Source organism: Eptatretus burgeri, chromosome 8 (assembly GCF_056783735.1).
Source record: "Eptatretus burgeri isolate ZD-2024b chromosome 8, Ebu_testis_v1, whole genome shotgun sequence".
Classification (NCBI taxonomy): domain Eukaryota; kingdom Metazoa; phylum Chordata; class Myxini; order Myxiniformes; family Myxinidae; genus Eptatretus; species Eptatretus burgeri.
Genome location: NC_140968.1, coordinates 25,687,385 through 25,706,477, shown reverse-complemented (window position 1 = coordinate 25,706,477; position 19,093 = coordinate 25,687,385).

Here is a 19,093-nt window from a genome sequence, read left to right as displayed (position 1 = left end):
CAGAGTAAGTACATTCCAATGAGGCGTAAAACTAGAAGTAGAAAAAGACCAGGGTGTTTGAGCAGTGAGATAAGGAAAACTATTAAGGAGAAGCAGAAGGCATTTATGAGGTTTTAATATAACAGGACTGGAGGTAGATTTATATCACTATCGGAGTAAACAGAGGCAAGTGAAGAAAATAACTCGACAAGCCAAAAGAGAGTTTGAGAAGGACACGGCTAAGAATATTAAACATAATAGCAAGGATTTCTTTAAGTATATCAAGGGAAAATAACAGGTTCGGACCAGTGTGGGCCCATTGAGGAACAGCACCGGGAGAGTGGTCAGTGATGAAAGTGAAATGACAAGCTTATTAAACAGGTATTTTTCTTCAACTATTACACAAGAACAGTCAGGAGAATTGCCAATAGCTGAGAGAATCTATCGAGGAGGTGAGGAAGGGGTTTTACAGAAGATCCAGGTTGGAGTGGAGGAAGTACAGGAACAGCTCGGTAATCTAAGAGTAGATAAGGCTCTGAGTCCAGATAGTATGCAACCGAGAGTATTGATAGAGGTGGCTGAGCAGGTCAGCGAGATGTTACCGGATATTTGTAATAGTTCCCTGGAGTCAGGACAGGTACCGGAGGATTGGAGAGGAGCAAATTTAACACCATTATTGAAGAAACGATCCAGAGATGAATTGGAAACTATAGATCTGTTAGCTTGACTTCAATTGTGCGGAAGGTGTTGGAGACATTAATTAAGGACCAGATGAGGAACCATTTAAACAAATACAAACTAATTAAAGGTAGTCAGCATGGGTTTACGAAAGTTAGTTCCTGTTTGACAAATCTTTTCGAGTTCGATAAAGCAGCGTCTGATTGGGTGGATGAGGGAAAGGCAGTGGACATGGTGTATCTCGACTTTAAGAAGTCATTTGATAAGGTACCACAGCGGAGATTGGTAGCCAAAGTGAGGGCTTGTGGAGTGGCTGGTCATGCAGCTAATTGGATTGTAAACTGGCTTTGTGATCGGAAGCAAAGAGTGGCTGTGAGTGGGAGGATGTCTTGCTGGGAGGATGTAAGTAGTGGGGTGCTTCAGGGATCAGTAGTCAGACCATTACTATTCATCGTTTACATCTACGATTTGGAGAATGAGGTAAAGAGGAAGCTTTCCAAATTTGCAGATGACACAAAGCTTGGAGGTGAGGTGGATAGCAGATGGGCTGGTGATCAGATGCAGGAAAGTATTGATACTTGCATAGATTGGGCAGAAGATTGGCAGATGGAATTTAACCTGAGCAAGTGTAAGGTGTTGGGGATGGGAAAGAACAATGAAAATAGAGATTACAGGATGCAAGCGGTAATTTTGGAGTGTGTCACATGGGAGAAGGATCTGGGGGTGGTAATAGATACGGGAGGTAAGCAGGCAGCACATTGCAAGGTAGCGATAGGTAAAGCAAATAGGGTTTTTGGCTGTATTCGGAGGGGGATCATTTATATATCAAAAGAGATGATGTTAACATTGTACAGGAATTTAGTGAGGGCCACATTTAGAATATTGTGTGCAGTTCTGGTCAACACAGTTCCGGAAGGACATAGATGCCACAGAGAGGGTTCAGCGCAAGGCTACTGGATTGATTCCGGGTCTAGCTGGACTCAGCAATGAGGAACGGCTGAAGGAAACAGGGCTTTATACACTAGAAAAGAGGCGGTTGCGAGGAGATATGATGGAGATGTTGAAGAGAATGAAAAGTATAGATAAAATAAGTGCAGATGAATTATTCAACAGAGTAGACAGTGATAGGACCAGGGGCCATAGCTTGAGAGTAAAGAAGAGGAGAGTTAAGACGGTAGCAAGGCAGGGGACTTTTACTCAGAGAGTAGTTAATGCATGGAATGGCCTCCCTGGAAAGGTAGTGTCAGCAGAAAAAGTAGATAAGTTTAAATTGGAATTAGATAGTTACCTGGAAGCTATGGAGATAGAGGGGTATGGGGATGTTGATAGGACTTTTAGGTAGTTTGAGTATTGATGGGTGATTGTGTATGGAGTGCTGTTGATGGGTATCTTGTCAAGGGGGGTTGTGTGGTTGATTTTGTGTGTTTTTAACCAAGCCCATGCCCTCTCCCCTGAGCGGAAGAAAAGAAAAATAAATGAAAAAACAACACAAACTACCAAAAAAAAGTAAAATAAATAAATAAATAAATAAATAGAAAAACCAAAACAAACAACCAAAAACATTTATTTCACTAATTAAGAACATTTTTTGCATTTTCTTCCTTGGATCTTGTGTAGATGGATTAGTGTGGTGTTCGTGCAGGCATGATGGGCTGAATATTCTGCACCTGTGTTGCATTTCCTTGTATAACTCCCTGAAGGCAATTCGGAGGTTCTTCGAATATACAAGGTTGACAACATCGGCACTCTGGCAGATGACAAATGGTCCCAGACTGTCAGTCAGTGTCATTACTAACATTACCTTCTGTATCGATACAGGGGCAAGGTGCAATATACTTGCACTCAGGGATTTTCAAAGACTACCAGTTAACACTGAACTTCACAAGTCCAAGAGAACCCTGAGAACTTACTCCAACCACATCATTCGGCCAGTTACTTCCACGGATCTTTCCTTGGAATTTGAGGAGTGGTCCGTAATAGCTTCATGCGAGCTGGTCAATCTGGATCAGGAGAACATGATCTCAGGGGAGACCGCTGAGAACCTTGGCCTTATTGCTCGACTGAGTTCCCTGGTGGGGGTTCAGTCAGTGGATGATGAATCAATTCCCCCAGAGTTAACTCTGGTGGAGGAGCCAACCGAATGGGTCAGTTCAATGGTAGTTGCAGTTCGCAATGGCAAGCTAAGAATATGTTTGGATTCGAGAGATCTCAACAAGGCCATTAAACGTGAACGTTATCCCATGAAGACGGTTGAAGAGGTGGTTTCCAACATTCTAAAGACCAACTTATTCTCAGTATTGGATGCAAAGAGTGGGTTTCTCCAGATTGTCCTGGATGAGGAGTCATCAAAACTGACGACCATCAATACACCGATGGGTCGTTTTCGTTGGCTGAAGCTACCATTTGGATTGAAATGTGCCCCAGAAATATTTCAGTGTATCATGGATCAAATGTTGGATAGCATTATTGGAGCAACAGCGATCATGGACGATATTTTGATTCCACGACGAGATCGAGATCATCATGACAGCATTTTAAAGCAAGTCATGGAGAAGGCTACATCCTACAACCTCAAATTGAACATGCAAAAATGCAAAGTTCGCCAAAAGGTGGTTCAGTATGTCAGGCATCTACTTACTGCATACGGACTCAAGCCTGACCCCTCAAGAATTGAAGCCCTCCGTAATATGCCTATTCCACGGAATAACGAGGACGTGCGGCGTTTCCTTGGATTCGTTGCTTACCTGGCTAAATTTATTCCTCAACTGAGTGAAGTCAATGCACCACTTCGAGCTTTACTGAGAGCTGATAGTATTTTTGACTGGCAACCTGCACAGGATCAAGCTTTCCATAAACTATTGGATCTCTGCTGTCAGCAGCCTGGACTGAAATACTATGATGTGAAGGCACCAGTAGAGATCCATGCAGATGGAAGTCAAAGCGGACTCGGTGGTGTCTTAATGCAGGAGGGGAAGCTGGTTGCATACACTTCGTGATCCCTCTCGGAGTTGGAACAACGGTATGCTCAGATTGAAAAAGAAATGCTTGCAATCCTCCATACCTGTATGAAATTCCACTGTTACATATTTGGCAAGACAGCAACTATTTATAGATCACAAGGTACTTCAAGAGATTTTCAAAAAAACCTCTTCTGTCTGCTCCCATGCCTCTGCAGAGGACGCTGTTACGTCTGCAGTGGTCCAATCTCGAGGTAGTGTATAAAAGTGGCAAAGACGTGCAGCTACCAGATACACTATCTCGAGATTATCAGACTCACCAGTTGTCGGGACAAGAAGTCAATCTGGAGCAGGTTTCCATGTTAGACTTCATCTCCATCACCAAGTAGAGGAATGTCCAGCTGCAGGAGCAGACTCGACAAGAGTTACAACTTCTGTTGGACGTGATCCACACTGGATGGCCCAGCTATCGAAACGAAGTGCCAATTCCATTGAGACCGTACTGGGATTCAAAGAGTGAGTTAGGTATCTCTGATGGAATTATCTATAAAGGTATGCGTATAGTAGTGCCACCTAGTCTCCATCAGCACATGCTCTCCATCATACACAGCTCTCACCTTGGAATTGTAAAGTGCAAACAGCGTGCTCAGGAAGTGCTCTATTGGCCAACAATGAACCAACAGATCGAAGAGGCAGTGAAAATCTGCATTACATGTGCAGATTACCAAAATAAGCTTCCTCCGGAACCGCTCATACCGACAGATTCCAGATTTACCATTCAACCAGGTCGCCCTGGACCTATTCGAGTTTGAGTCAAAACAACACATTTTTGTTGTCGATTATTATTCGAAATTTCTAGAGGTATGTGAGCCCAAGCATATGAGAAGCTGCACAACGATTGATGCTCTAAAATCCATCTTTAGCACACATGGTATACCTGAGGGTCTTAGGAGCGACAATGCATCCTTGTTAGTGTCCAAAGAGTTCAAATCGTTGTGTTTTGATTACGGCATTAACCAAACAACTTACAGCCCTCAATTTGCTCGTGCTAATGCTGAAGCTGAAAGAGCAGTGCAAACTGCAAAAAGCTTATGAAAGAAAGCGGAGGACAAACATCTGGCTTTGTTAAACTACCACACCACACCCCAAGAAGGACTACACTTGTCCCCTGCACAGCTGTTGATGGGAAGAAGACCACGTAACAAGCTACCTGCAAAGCGCAGCTTACTTGTACCAAAATCCTATAGCTTTCATGAGTTTAAACGGCATTTTGACATGAAAAAGACCAAGCAAAAGTTCTATCATGATCGAGTCGAATTTGCAACTAGAATTTGCTGTGGCACGTTCATTCTTGCACACCCTCCTAATTCTGTCAAGAAGGCAAGTTTGCAGTGTGAAGAGTGTATCCAAGCTGGTTTCCCTTCACACTTTACAGCAGTTGGTGTGGTCAACAGTACCTGAAATGGTCCTTTCCACCGAGGTTCCAAAGCTGTTTTCCTCGTGAAGTGTTTCACCAACACGTAGTCTCCCGGCTGGAAGGTATGGTACGGCTCTTCCACCGGTTCCGGCAATGCCTCCTTCACCCGCGTATGTATCAATCGAGCAATCCTGGAAAGCTGTTTGCAGAATGTCAGCAAATTTCCGTCCATCATTGCAATGTCCAATTTATTCATATCAGCTGGAGTGGTTACAGGCAATCGCATTGGCCTTCCCATAAGTATTTTGTGAGGAGATAACCCTGATTTTTGGTTTATGGTCGACCGTATGCTCATTGATGCCAAAGGTGATGCGTCAGGCCATTTTAACCTTGTTTCCATTGATATATTTGCCAACTTATTCTTCAGAATCCCGTTCTGCCTTTCTTCAGCGCCTGCTGATTGTGGGTGGTAAATACAGTTAAATGCTTGCTTAATTCCCAACGCCTTACACGCTGCTTGCATCACTTCCCTGTAAAGTGTCCCCCTTGATCATGTGATATCTTATGGTGGATGCCAAATCGACAGAAAAATCTTTTCATCAAGTGCTTCACCACAGTGACCGCGTCTGCCTTCGCACATGGGTATGCCTCTACCCATTTGGTAAAAATGTCTTGCACTACCAAAACACTTTTGAAACCGCATGATGGCGACATCTTTATAAAGTATATCTGCAGGTATACGAAAGGACCCCAAGGACGAGGATGAGCCCCTGGCTCACGTGTTTTACTTGTCATCTGTTGATTGTGCTGTTGACATACCAGGCAATTCCTGCAGACCTCTTCGGCTGCTTTCCCAATTCCTGGCGCATACCATGATTCTTGCACCTGTCTCACAGTCCCCCTCTTGCAAACATGCCCATTCAAATGGACCATGCGTGCAAGTCACGGCAGGATCTCTACTGGCGCTATTGTTACGAATCTGGAAACCATACGCCTTCACACATACAGTTGACCCAAAGTTTAGTAATTTCGTTAAGTATATGTGGATAGTTAGAATCCCTCCCCTATATCTAATGGGAATTTCATGTGTGCACTGCGAGTTTCTTTCTCGTTCGTTTTCGACATCAATCCCCTCCACTCCTTCAGCTCCATTACGCACGTGTGCAAGGCCACAAACGTAGACGGAGTTTCCATCGCTTCAGTAAAGCTGTTCCACAGTCCCCGAGCTCACAAATGCGGGTCGGCCAGACCGCACGAGGCGGCCAGGTACCCGACCAGACTCTGACCCCCAGCTTGCCTATCCTCCGCGGCTGGCGGGTCCAATAAAGGCCAGCCGGCTCCATTTATTTTTGGGTGTGTGTGGCCAGTCTGTAAGTAAAACTGTTAAGTGATTGCCATTGTACATTTGCCTGCATTTATATTCGTGATTAAGTCTGCTCTGTGTTTCCCTCCCTATTGCCTATTGTAAATAAATAACTGTTAAATGTTCCAGTTCGTTGTCTGTGTTTTCCTTCATTGACCCAGTATGGTTTGGGCTTGAGAATTAGTGAGGCCGTTTGTGCTGTAAATTGCTATTTGGACCGGCAGGTTTTGGTAATTCCCGCTCGGTTACGCCGGACCCGAGTCTGTAACAGCGACTCAGATCGGATGAAGCCTGCCGAGGGTGTGGCTTCCCCAGTAGTTAGACGGCGTGGGTACTTAGGTAAATTGGAATAGACAAATAAACCCTACCCCACGCCGTCAAAATATTGGTGACAACTGTCGATTAAGCGACCCGTCGGCTTCGGAGTTATCCGGAGCGACGACCTTCAATTCCGGGATTCCGGTGGGAGATGGCCTAACAACTGCCCCATCTAGCGGTCGTCCTCACCACCGAACCCGGCACCACAACACTATAACTTTCCCATTATTTGTCCACAGTCCATCTCCATCCATTGCTCCTTCTTTTGCCTGCCATTTATCGTGGTCATTAATTGGTGCCACGGCTTGGATAGCAATGATATCCGGCAAGCTATATTGGTGTAGCTTAACATGCTCATTTGCTACACGTGCCGGCATTACCAAGGGAATGGATTGTTCTGCAGCTGCTTTAGCAGCCTTGTCTGCTTTATCATTTCCCTTATCCACGTCCGTTGTCAGTTTCTGGTGAGTGCGGCACTTAATGACAGCTACCGCTTTAGGTAGCATGGTGCTTGTTAGAAGTTCAGATATTAAACTGCCATTCTTAATGGGGGTGCCTGCAGATTTTAAAAAACCTCTCATTTTCCAAATGGCCCCTTTATCATGTACCACGCCAAATGCATAATTGGAATCGGTGTATATATTAATTGCCTGACCAGCTGACAACTCACAAGCCCTAATAAGGGCACGTAGCTCCGCCTGCTGTGCGGAATAGTGTGGTGGCAGACTAGCTGCTTCCCTAATCGTGTCATCAGTACCAACAGCATAACCTGCTTGATCCGAACAATTCTGGCCTCGGTAGGCGGACCCGTCAACAAATAAGGTTGAGTCGGGATTCTCCAATGGCTGATCTTTTAGTTGCGGTTGCACTGTCGATACCCCCTGGATCACCTCGGTACAATCGTGAGGATCGCCGTCTTCCTCTGTTGGTAACAAGGAAGCTGGATTGAGAACGTCACAACACTCTATCTGAAGGTTCGGTCGGTGGAGCATGGTCGTTTCATACTGCACCAGACGAGTATTGGTTAGGTGTTGCGTCTGCTTCTGTGTCTACGCAATGGGGATCCCTCAAGGTTAGAGGGTGACCCGTTACGATCTCCGCCGTGCGTTTAACAGCATAACTCGCTGCGGCCACGGCTTGTAAGCAGTGGCAGGCCGCGTTCAACCGGGTCTAGCCTGCGGCTAAAGTATGCTATTGGGCGTTGGCGATCACCATGCTGCTGTGTTAACACCATTTGCGCAAATCCTTTTATTTCATGAGAATAAAGGAAAAACGGCTTTTCGTAATTTGGAAGGTCCATAGCCAGGGCCATCAAGAGTGCTGCTTTCAATTTATTAAAACACTCCTCCACTTCTTCATTCCACTCAATTAAATTGGGCTGATTCTGACCTACCACAACATATAGTTCCTTCATCAGAATTGCATAAAATCAACAATCCACTGTCTGCAATTGGTTGCCATGCCTAGGAACCGCATCATATCCTTCTTTGTACGGGGGCGGGGTATTTTTGCAATTGAAGTTACCCTTCCCTTGTCCAACTCTCTTTTCCGGTGCGAAATGTGGTGGTTCCCCAAGTACTTAACCTTCTCCTGCACCAACTGCAACTTGTCTCTGTTTACTTTATGGCCTTTCTTTGCCAGGGCCTGGAGCAGCTGCAGCATATCCGTTTCGCACGCTTCCTTATGTTGGGAACAGATCAGCAAATCATCCACATATTGTAACAGCACTGAATTTCCTCTAAATACTACATAAGGCCAAAAAAAAAAAATGTTGCATTGGCGTAACGGGTCACTGAAAAATAGGGTAGGTCGGTCGGGATCTTTTTTTTTTTTTTTTTTTTTTTTTCCTAATAAATCCCAAAATTTTTGGATAATAAATCCAAAAATTTAATAAATCCTAATAAATCCCTCCCAAAATCTCCCCCGGCTCGAGTACCACCCTTTTTGTCGGCGGGTTCTGTCCGAAACACTTCCGGGTTTTTGCGATCGCGATCGCAATCAACAAGATACTTGAAATCGATAGCAAAAAAACAAAAAAAAAACGTAGGGTCGGCGGAATTTTTAGGGTCGGGCGGGTTACGCCAATGCAACATTTTTTTTTTTTGGCCTAATCTAGGTCTTTATGCAATGCACACGAGAACAACGTTGGGCTATCAGCAAAGCCCTGCGGCAGGACCGTCGATGTATATTGGCGGCCATTATACGTAAAGGCGAATAAAATTGCAATTTCTTTGCTATCAGGACCGAAAAAAAAACGCCAAACCCAAATCAATTACGGTGAAATGGGAGGAGTTTGCGGGGATAGATGTTATCAGCACCTCTGCACTAGATACCACTGGGTGAACACTTTGGATCACCTCATTTATCTCTCGCAGGTCTTGAACAAATCTCCAGTTATCTTTCTGTGGCTTTTTAACCGGCAATATTGGTGTGTTACACGGACTTGAAGTTTCCACAATTATCCCTTGTTCTTTCAGCGATTTAATCACTGGTGCTATTCCGGCTTCCACCTCCTTTCAGAGAGGATATTGGTGCACATTCGGCCAACGCGCTCCAGGTTTGAGCTTGACCACTAAAGGTGCTGCCCCGATGATGCGACCCACGTCATTATCATACCGGGTCCACAATTCTTGCGGAACCTCTTCTAGCAGGCTTTCTGAATCCTTCATCTCACTCACCATTCTCGTCAGCATCTCACGCTTGAGAGGCAATTCAATTTCCTCCACCATCCCTTGCAGAACCTGTTTCTTTAAATCACAGATCCACCCTTCGTTATTCACCAATCTATGCACATTTCCAATGTAACAGAGTTGCAGAGCAGTCTACCACTGCCCCCTGCAGGCGATAAACCATAAAGCCTAAATCTTTTGGGTGATATCCCATCGCTGTAGTTATTGTTATGTGCGAGGTTACCTCCTCCGGATACTTCGTCAATTGTCTCTGATCCTCTGTGGGCTCAACTTCCACTGCAATGCCTTCTTTCCCAATCATTAAATGGCAGACAGACAACTTATCACACTTTCCCAAATGTGGAGCTATTTTCTTTGCAAATTCAACATCATTTCCCGTTGCATCGTAATAAATTGTACAATGTGGAGGATCATAATATGTGCGTGTCGTTACCTGCGCATTCTCGAGCCAAGTTCGCATGCTTTGCCTCTCTGCCAAGATCGCATCTAGGCACTTTAAAACATCACTAATCGGCTGTCTTGGCAACCTCCACCAATAATTAAGCGATCGGGTGCGGTGTCATTAAAACCATCATTGCTAATTGTGCTTTCTTCGGGGGAATGTCAATGAACACCCCTTTCTCTGTATATGCGATTGTGCATCCGAACTTACATAGCAAGTCTCGCCCTAATAAGTTCACTGGTGCTGTGGTTGTGAGAAGGAATGCATGTTTCTCCTGCAATGGTCCACATCTTACCGACAATTGTGCTGTTGCGTCTAATGTTTCAATCTTACCCCCTAAACCCACGACCTTTGTGCTATTTCCAGATTTCTCAACTCCTGGAAATTCTTTAACTGCAATTGTGGAACGAGTGCCCCCCGTATCAACCAAGAAATAAAGCTCCTTGCCCGAGACGTTCAGAGTGTAGGTCGGCTCCTCTGTCGGGCTGAATGTCAGCATTGCTCTTTCCCTCGAGGGTTCACTCTCATCCTGTCAATATCTTCGTGAGTTAGTAGGTGGGGGTCTTGGTTCCCGTCTTCTGTTGGGACAATTTTGTTTCCAATGCCCTCTCTTTCCACACGCAAAACAAGCATCTTGTGGGGAATTGTCCCTTTTTCCTCTTCTTTCCCGATCCTTATTTTGCGATCTATTCTGGGGTCTCCAATCTGACCACTTGCGGGGTCTTGGGGGTCGCCTTCCCCTTTCCAGTAAGGAATGCCGTCGATCCTCATCCTCTCCCGAATCAGATTCCTCTCCCTCATCTAAAATTGCAGGCCCCCTGGGACGGAAAGGGGGGGGGCTCGTGACTCTCCTGCCTTATCTCGCAATATCATCTGAAACACTTCTTCCTTAATTTTCACCTCCTTCCCTTCTTTTTCCTCATGTCTGGCCTCGCATTGATCAGCCGCAGTGCAAAAAATCCAAAATGGCCACCACCGGTTGTTATTTTACCAGTTTCTCAGGTTCTGGACCAGCTCGGATATTGATTCTGGTGGCTATTCGTACATTTTCAAGGATGAGGAATGCAGTGGTACTATTTATAACATGCTAGCAACTACCAAACTACATATATCTAGCATGCAGGGAATTAAATAATAGTAGTAAAACCATCAAATATTAGCGGAGTTATGCACATTTTCCGGAATTTCAGAATCAGCCCATGAGTTGTGTGCTGACCTCAAAATTATGTTTATGTGTATTCATATATTTTGCTGCATATTGACACAGAACATCATAATAACGTCACAATGATAATCTATGTTGTTAGTACAGCTTTTGTGTACTTGTGTACACCTAGTAACAATGCCTAATCTGCATGTACATCTGTATGCTTTCAGTTGACCTGGACTGTGACTGTGGTGGCAGCCAACATATTTTCCTGGAGATTTCAGCTAATGGTAGAGGGTGGTGGTATAACTAGTACATCCTGTTCTCATATTATAACTAGTAGATACTGTTCTAAAGTAGCAAAGTGCATAGGGACAATGGCCAAAGTATACAAGGTGGTGGACCCTGATGAGCCTAGCTCATCAGGTAAACAGTGCCCGACCACAGACTGGAACAAATGTGTTCTGTGTCAGGAAGACACAGATGAGATGCTGACACGTCCATATAATTCAGCACGTGGCACAGATGGGGCAGGATACAGGACCATAGCTGAGCATCTTGTAGCATTCGACAAGATCAGTTGCCTGCCAAGAATACTAAAACTGTCACAACTGGATGAGGGTCAGGGCATCGAGGCAGCATTCCGCGTTCACAAAGCCAAATGGCATGACTCCTGCAGACTGCAGTATGACAAAACAAAACTTCAGAGGGCTGAAAAGAGGAAAACACACCACAATGATGACCCAGAAACCCACAAGTTCACCCATCAGAGCATTGAACGTGAAATTCATTCAACAGAGACATGCTTCTTCTGTGGCAAATCTGCAGCAAGAGATGCTTTGCGTAATGCATCAACATTCGAACTTAACATTCGTGTGAGGCAGCGTGCCCTCAAACTACAGGACAAACACCTCCTATCCAAACTCAGTGTTGGAGATCTCATTGCCCAAGAGGCTAAGTACCATGCTCAGTGTCTTGCCTCTCTGTACAATAAAGTGAGGGACACAAAGGCACAATAATCTAATGTAGACTGTTAACCATGGAATTGTATTCGCTGGACTTGTTGCCTATATTGAGGAAGTGCGCATGGACAATATGGTTGCACCAGTGTACAAGCTAACAGACTTGGTGAATCTGTACAGTACCAGGCTGGAACAACTGGGGACACACGTGACGGGGCGTGTACACTCCACTAAACTCAAGAACAGAATACTGGGTTACTTCCCAGACATGGACGCTCACAAGCAAGGTCGTTATGTGGTGCTTGTGTGCAATGAGGATGTTGGTGCTGCATTAGAGAAAGCATGTGAGCATGATGCTGACAATGATGCAGTTCATCTAGCCAGAGCTTTGATCATCTAGCCTTTGATGATGTCACGAGAGCCTTCTGTGCCTTGGCTGCCACCCCAGACACCATAGACAACTGGATGGAGTCTCTGGAGCAATTCGTGGTATTGCTCTTTGACCGCACTAGCAGCCTGGAATCAGTCAATCAGGCACGCAATCAGCTGCTCATCCAGAAAGGTAGAGACATTGAAGGACTCCCTCCAACATAAGCAGCACTGATTCAGCACACAAAGAGGGCTGCCTCCCAAGCTGGTCACTGCTGGGGACAGATGATTGTTGCAGTCCCGGAACTCCCATCCCCAGGTGACTGGGGGTGGAATAAGGACACAGGTGGATGGGAAGTTCACTGGACCACACTGCCAGAAGCGACCCAGGCCTGTCGAGAACTTATACGCTGTGTATGCAAAAAGGGGTGCAGAGGACAGTGCAAATGTGTCAAGGCAGCACTTCAGTGCACTGCCCTTTGCCACTGTGGTGGACTGTGTTCTCGAAACTAACATTACATTTCATTGAAAACCTGTAATATTACCATGGAAGACCTTACCTGGTTAATAATGAAAGGACTGTAGTAGACTTGTCCTCACCACTAACATGCCAAACAACAATGGGACATGCACTATTGATTTGTAAGATACAGCATAATCTCATGAACTGTGTGCTCATATAAATAAACTACCAAATATTATAAAGGAAACATTGCGAAGACTGCATTGTACTCTCATGAATATGTCACAGTTTCAAAACATGTACATGTATAACTCCACCAATATTGAATGCGTTTATAATTTTACTATGATTTTTTTCCCTGAAAGCTAGATATATGTAGTTAGGTTGTTGTTAGAGTAGTTATAGCATGTTGTAAATAGTACCACTGCATTCCTCATCCTTGAAAATGTACGATTAGCCACAGAATCAATATCCTAGGTAGTCTAGAACCTGAGCTACTGGTAAAATAACAACCGGTGGTGGCCATTTTTGGCCACAGGACAATTCTGTGATGGCTCTATAGCTAAATATTTTCCTTAGGGCATGCTCTAACAGTGTGCCAAAGCTTATGCTTGTATCATCAAAGGCACAATCCATTCCCATATCTGTCGGACTATTTACATTAACTCAAACACCCAATTTTCACTCTTGCACTTCCTTGAAGTTTTCTTAATATGCATGCAAAGTTTCAGGCTGCTAGGTTTCATGGTTTTGGAGTTATGGAGGACAAACACACTATGAATGATTGGCTGACTGACACATACTGACATTTATTATTATACATTAGTGTTCTGCATATTTTCATAATAAAGGTTTGTTGAAAATTTCTTGACAAAAGCCCAAATGATAAACCAGATATCTGTGATTACAAAGTGATCGCCAAAGGTAAGACTTCCCCTTCCTGGCGATCACCTGTGACTTACCCTTGGCCCGTGATCCAGCGATGACCATAATTTGTTCGGACCACCATATGACCTTGACCTTCATCATTTAAGGATGGCGTGTAAATTATAAAAATAATGGCAATACCCCTGGGTGCTCGCCTGGTAGAATAATGATACTGAGGAGGGAGTCAACGTGAGACGAAATCAGTAAAATGTACTAATGAACCAATGTTATAGCAAATACCTATTTTGGGGGCAAATCCCCTCCCCCTCTTTAAATCCCCCGATTTTTTTAAAGAGCATGAACAAACTTTGGTACATCATGGGTGATGAAGGTTGTGGTCAAGTTTCATCGAAATTGTGTGTGTAGTTTCAGAGAAGAAAGGAAATACCTATTTTGGGGGGCAAACCCCATATCCCCTTAGGGCCGGGTTTTTCTTTTATGCCATGAACAAACTTTGGTAAGTACAGGGTGATGAAGGTTGTGTTAAAGTTTATCGAAATCATTTGTGTAGTTTTGGCGAAGAAGTTGCAAGTATTTGTGGATGGATGGACGGATGACGTGCCATCCCATAAGCTCTCTGGAACTACGTTCCAGGTGAGCTAAAAATGTATCCCCATCTACAGTACATTGATAAAACTCAACATATGAAAATCGAAGGAAAATTATTCAAGATATGATCAAAAATGTTTTTTGTTAACTCGGTCACAATCCGAAAAAGTAGGTCAAGCACATTAATCAAATAGCAGGTGCACAATGTCAGTGCAGGTACACTATTATGATGTAAGCATTGGCAAAATTGAGCGATGACAAAAAAAATTCTTTTTGGACTGCCATTTGACCTTGACCTTTAACTCAGAGGGGTATGATGTAAATTAAGTGTAAATGCAACTTACTCGAGGCTATCTAGAGAGGGCAATTTAGTTCCAATCGGACAAACCTTAGTCGAGTTGTCATGAAAAATGTTAAAATGCCTATAACTGGTTCATGACCGTAAAGATGAGGTCAAGGTCAAAATAATTTTGTTAACCCCATAAACTTGTTATCCCCATTATTGATGCAAAATTTCATTCCGAAAGTCCCAGCAGGTCCGAGATACACCTCTGAAATTGGCAGACAAAAAATGGAGAAAAACCTCAATGGCGGTTTAGTACTCCTGGAGGTGTAAGACCATGACCTTTCACCTGGAGGAGTGTGATGTAAATTCAGTTTAAATACAGCTTACACAAAGCTATCGAAAGAGGGCAATTTTGTTCTGATCGACAAAAACCTAAGTCGAGTCTTGTTGAAAAATGTTAAAATGTCTATACTTGGGTCATGATCTTAAAGATAAGGTCAAGGGCAAAAAAATGTCAACCCTGCTTTCTTAGTATTGCCATTATTGATGCAAAATTTCATTCTGAAAGTCCCAGCCGGCTCCGAGATACAACTCGGAAATTGATACAGTTTGGTAATTTGGAGTGTTGAGAGTGCAGTAAGAATTTTAAATTAAACTAGAACTGCCACTTTACAACTGCTGGCAGTGACGACCGGGTACCCAGATGTCCGGCTTTGATACAAATACCGCAGAATGAGACCCCAGCCCTTTCTCTACAACGCGGGATTCACAAGTTATGGACTGAGGAACGGGCCACGTTCCATCTATTTATTTTGCACACAGTTGACCATTTTTCCTGGGGCCATCATCAGTATCAATTTAATTGTTATTCCTGTACCCTCAAATGCATGCAGCCAAGTGAGCCTTCTGGAAAAAAAACAAAAGTCGAAAAGTTCTCAGATTCAAATAATTAAATAATTCTGGCTGCCAAAGAGAGTGGCCAGCCGATCGGGTTGAAATTTTAAAGCTATGTTCCCCATGTCGGCTAGATTATAATTGTGAGGTTTCACATATATTGATGCAGCGGTTCCAGAATAAATATTACTTAATATTTTTCCTTCATCCAACATGGCTGCCAAACCATGTGGCCGATCGAGTTGAAATTAAATCCTTCATTCCACATGACAGCTCCATCATAACTGTGAAGTTTCACATTTATTGATGCAGCAGTTTCAAGGTAAGCATTAATTAATATTTTCCTTCAATCCAATATGGCTGCCAAACGGTGTCGTACATCAAAAGGAGGGGAGAACTTTTTTTTCTTCATGGCTAGGCGGTCATACGTGTAAAGTTTCGCCTCAATCTGTTCAGCCGTTTCAGAGAAGAAGACTTTTAAAGTTATTAATTTTCAATCCAATATGGCTGCCGTACCACGTGACCTATTGCATCATAAATTTAAATTCTCCCTCTAATGGGGTAGTGGATCATACTTGTAAAGTTTCAGGTTGATCGGACAAGGGGCATTTTTCTTTCCATGATGGCCACCAAACCATGTGACTTGTAACATAATTTTTTTACCATATATGCAGACATGGTGGTGGACGATAGCTGCAAATTTTTGCTTTGATCGGTTAAGTAGTTCCAGAGAAAACATTATTTAGTATTTTTCTTCAATCCAATATGGCTGCCAAACCATGTGACTTATCAATAAGAAATTAACAAACTTATATCCATTTGTTTTGGAGAATACGTGTGTGAAGTTTCCCCTTGATCTGACCAGCCGTTTTGGAGAAGATGTTTGAAGGTTTCAGGGTAAATTCAATATGGCCACCAAACCATGTGACCTATCAATTAGAAATTAACAAACTTGTGAAAGGATGTCTTGGGGAAAGTGTGTGTGAAGTTTTGCCTCAATCTGTCCAGCTGTTCTGGAGAAGATTTTTAAAATTTATTAATTTTCTATCCAATATGGCTGATGAACCATGTGACCTATGACATCATAACTTTATATTCTGCCTACAATGTGGTAGGGGAACACGTGTGTGAAGTTTTGTGTGAATCAGTTGAGGTGCATTTTTCCATCCAAGATGGCCACCAAACCATGTGCCTTGTGATGTCATAATTTTACCATGTATGTAATCATGGTGTTCTATGAGAGTTGCAAAGTTGCACTATGATTGGTAAAGTGGTTCCAGAGAAAACATTATTTAATATTTTTCTTAAATCCACCATGGCTGCCAAACCATGTGACCCATCAATTATTCATTAGCAAACTTGTATTCCCTACCCAAGGAGAATATGTTTATGAAGTTTTCCCTTGATCTGGCCAGCCGTTCTGGAGAACATGTTTGAAGGTTTTTGGGTAAATTCAATATGGCCGCCAAGCCATGTGACCCACTAATAAGAAATTAACAAACTCATAAAAGGATGTCATGGGGAATGTGTGTGTAAAGTGTGTAAATCTGTCCACCCGTTCTGGAAAAGAAGATTTTTTTATTTTTTTTTTCAAAACAAGATGCTTGCCGAACCAACTCACCGATGACGTCATAATTTTTTTCTGTGGTGAATTGTGTAGATGATGTGCACGAAATTTCAGATTTTTCCCATGCAGCGTTCGACTTGACGAATTTTACACCGCGACACCAGTTCACCAATGAAGTCACAAAAATCACACATATTCCCCATGGGGAGTTCTTTTAAATGTATGAAGGGAAAAAAATTTCCATTGCAAGGTTTCAGAGATAGAGGTCCAAAGATTTTAGGTTTTTTCAAGATGGCACCCATACCACATGACCTATGGCGTTATTATCAATTAGGTAATAATTGTTGAAAATTTCTTGACAAAAGCTCAAATGATAGACAAGATATCTGTGATCACAAAGTTATTGCCAAGGGTAAGACTTCCCCTACCTGGCGATCACCTGTGACTTACCCTTGGCCCGTGATCCAATGATGACCATAATTTGTTCGGACCACCAAATGACCTTGACCTTCATCATTTAAGGATGATGTGTCAATTATACAAAAAATAGGGGCAATACCCCTGGGTATGCTATCAAAAAAGATACATACTATGGTGAAAAATGCGTGTTGATCGGACTTACCGTTCCCGAGAAAATGATTTTAAAAGCGAAAACACCTGCAAATTTCTGGCGGAAAAAGAAAAACAATAAATAAACAGAAGAAAAACAATAGGTTACCCAGTCCATTAGACTGGGTACCCCAATAAAGATGGTAAAAGTCATGTTAAAAATATAAAAAATCCGGAATTTACCATGGTCGCCACAGTGTTGATCACATGACATGAGTTATTCATGCCTGTTGTTTGTGTCCTTTATGACATCCTGAAAAACAGTAAGTTTCTTGTTTGGAATGATTTTCAATTTTGTTTCACTGCCAGACAAGCAAGAGAGAGTAAATATTGTTACGAATCTGGAAACCATGCGCACTCAACATTAAGGTCCCAAAGTTAGTTATGTCAATAAGTATGTGTACAGTTAGAATCCATCCCCTTCTGTCTAATGGGAATTGCATGTGTGTGCTACGGGTTATTTTGTTAGCTAGGTTTTTACATCAACAACTACAACAATAACAACACCATCGCCCACGTGCATCGTGTCACGTACAGGAGTGAGGTGGAGAATAGGGTGCTCCCCTGGCTGTTCTGTTTGGGTTCTCAGACGCACACGGTGGGAGGGTGGTCGTTGCACTCCCACCAGACCACCCCTTGCCCAATCAGGGAAGCTCTCACCTCAGGCTGGCTCCGCCTTAGCCAGATGGAGTGTTCGGCCCGGCCAATCGGGAGGCCGCCACGAGTCGCCTGACAACCCACCATCCAATCAGGAGGCGAGTGGCGGGGAGAAGAAGCTCCTCCCTCCTCAAGAGGAGAGTGGTGGTCTGGACGAGTGTGGAGAGACAAGGATTGTGTTCTGAAGGATCGTGGGGATTGCATTAAACAAGGATCGTGGCGATTGCATTCTGCAGACGGTCGTGGTCGTGGCTGGAGCGGTCTGAGACAGTGGCGAGTGTGGCTTGGTCCTGTTCGTGGGCTGTGGACTTCGGGTTGTGGGTTCAAGTTGGTGGAACCGCACGAGGCGGGGAGGTACCCGGCTCTACCGAGAAAAGACCCACAGGTCCATTTCTTGTGTGTGTGTGTGTGTGTGTGTGTGTGTGTGTGTGTGTGTGCGTGCGTGCGTGCGTGCGTGCGTGCGTGCGTGCGTGCATGCGTGCGTGTGTCTGTGGGCCCCGTCTGTTAAATAGAGCTGTTTAAGTGTTTTCTTTTCATTGTACATTGCATTTTATTCGTGATAGCTCTGCTCTGTGTTCCCCTCCCGATTATTCTTTATAAATAAACCCCCTGTGAAATGTACCAGCTCGTTTTCTGTGTTTCTTTCATTGGCTTAGCACGGTGTGTGTTGAGAAATAGCGAGGCAGTAAATTGTTCATTTGGACCAACAGGCCTTGGTAACTTCCGCTCGAGTTACACACGGTTCGGACATGACAACGGCTTGTTCCGCTCGAGGTCCGTCGAGGGTGTGAATTCCCCGGTAGCTTTGCCGCGTGGGTA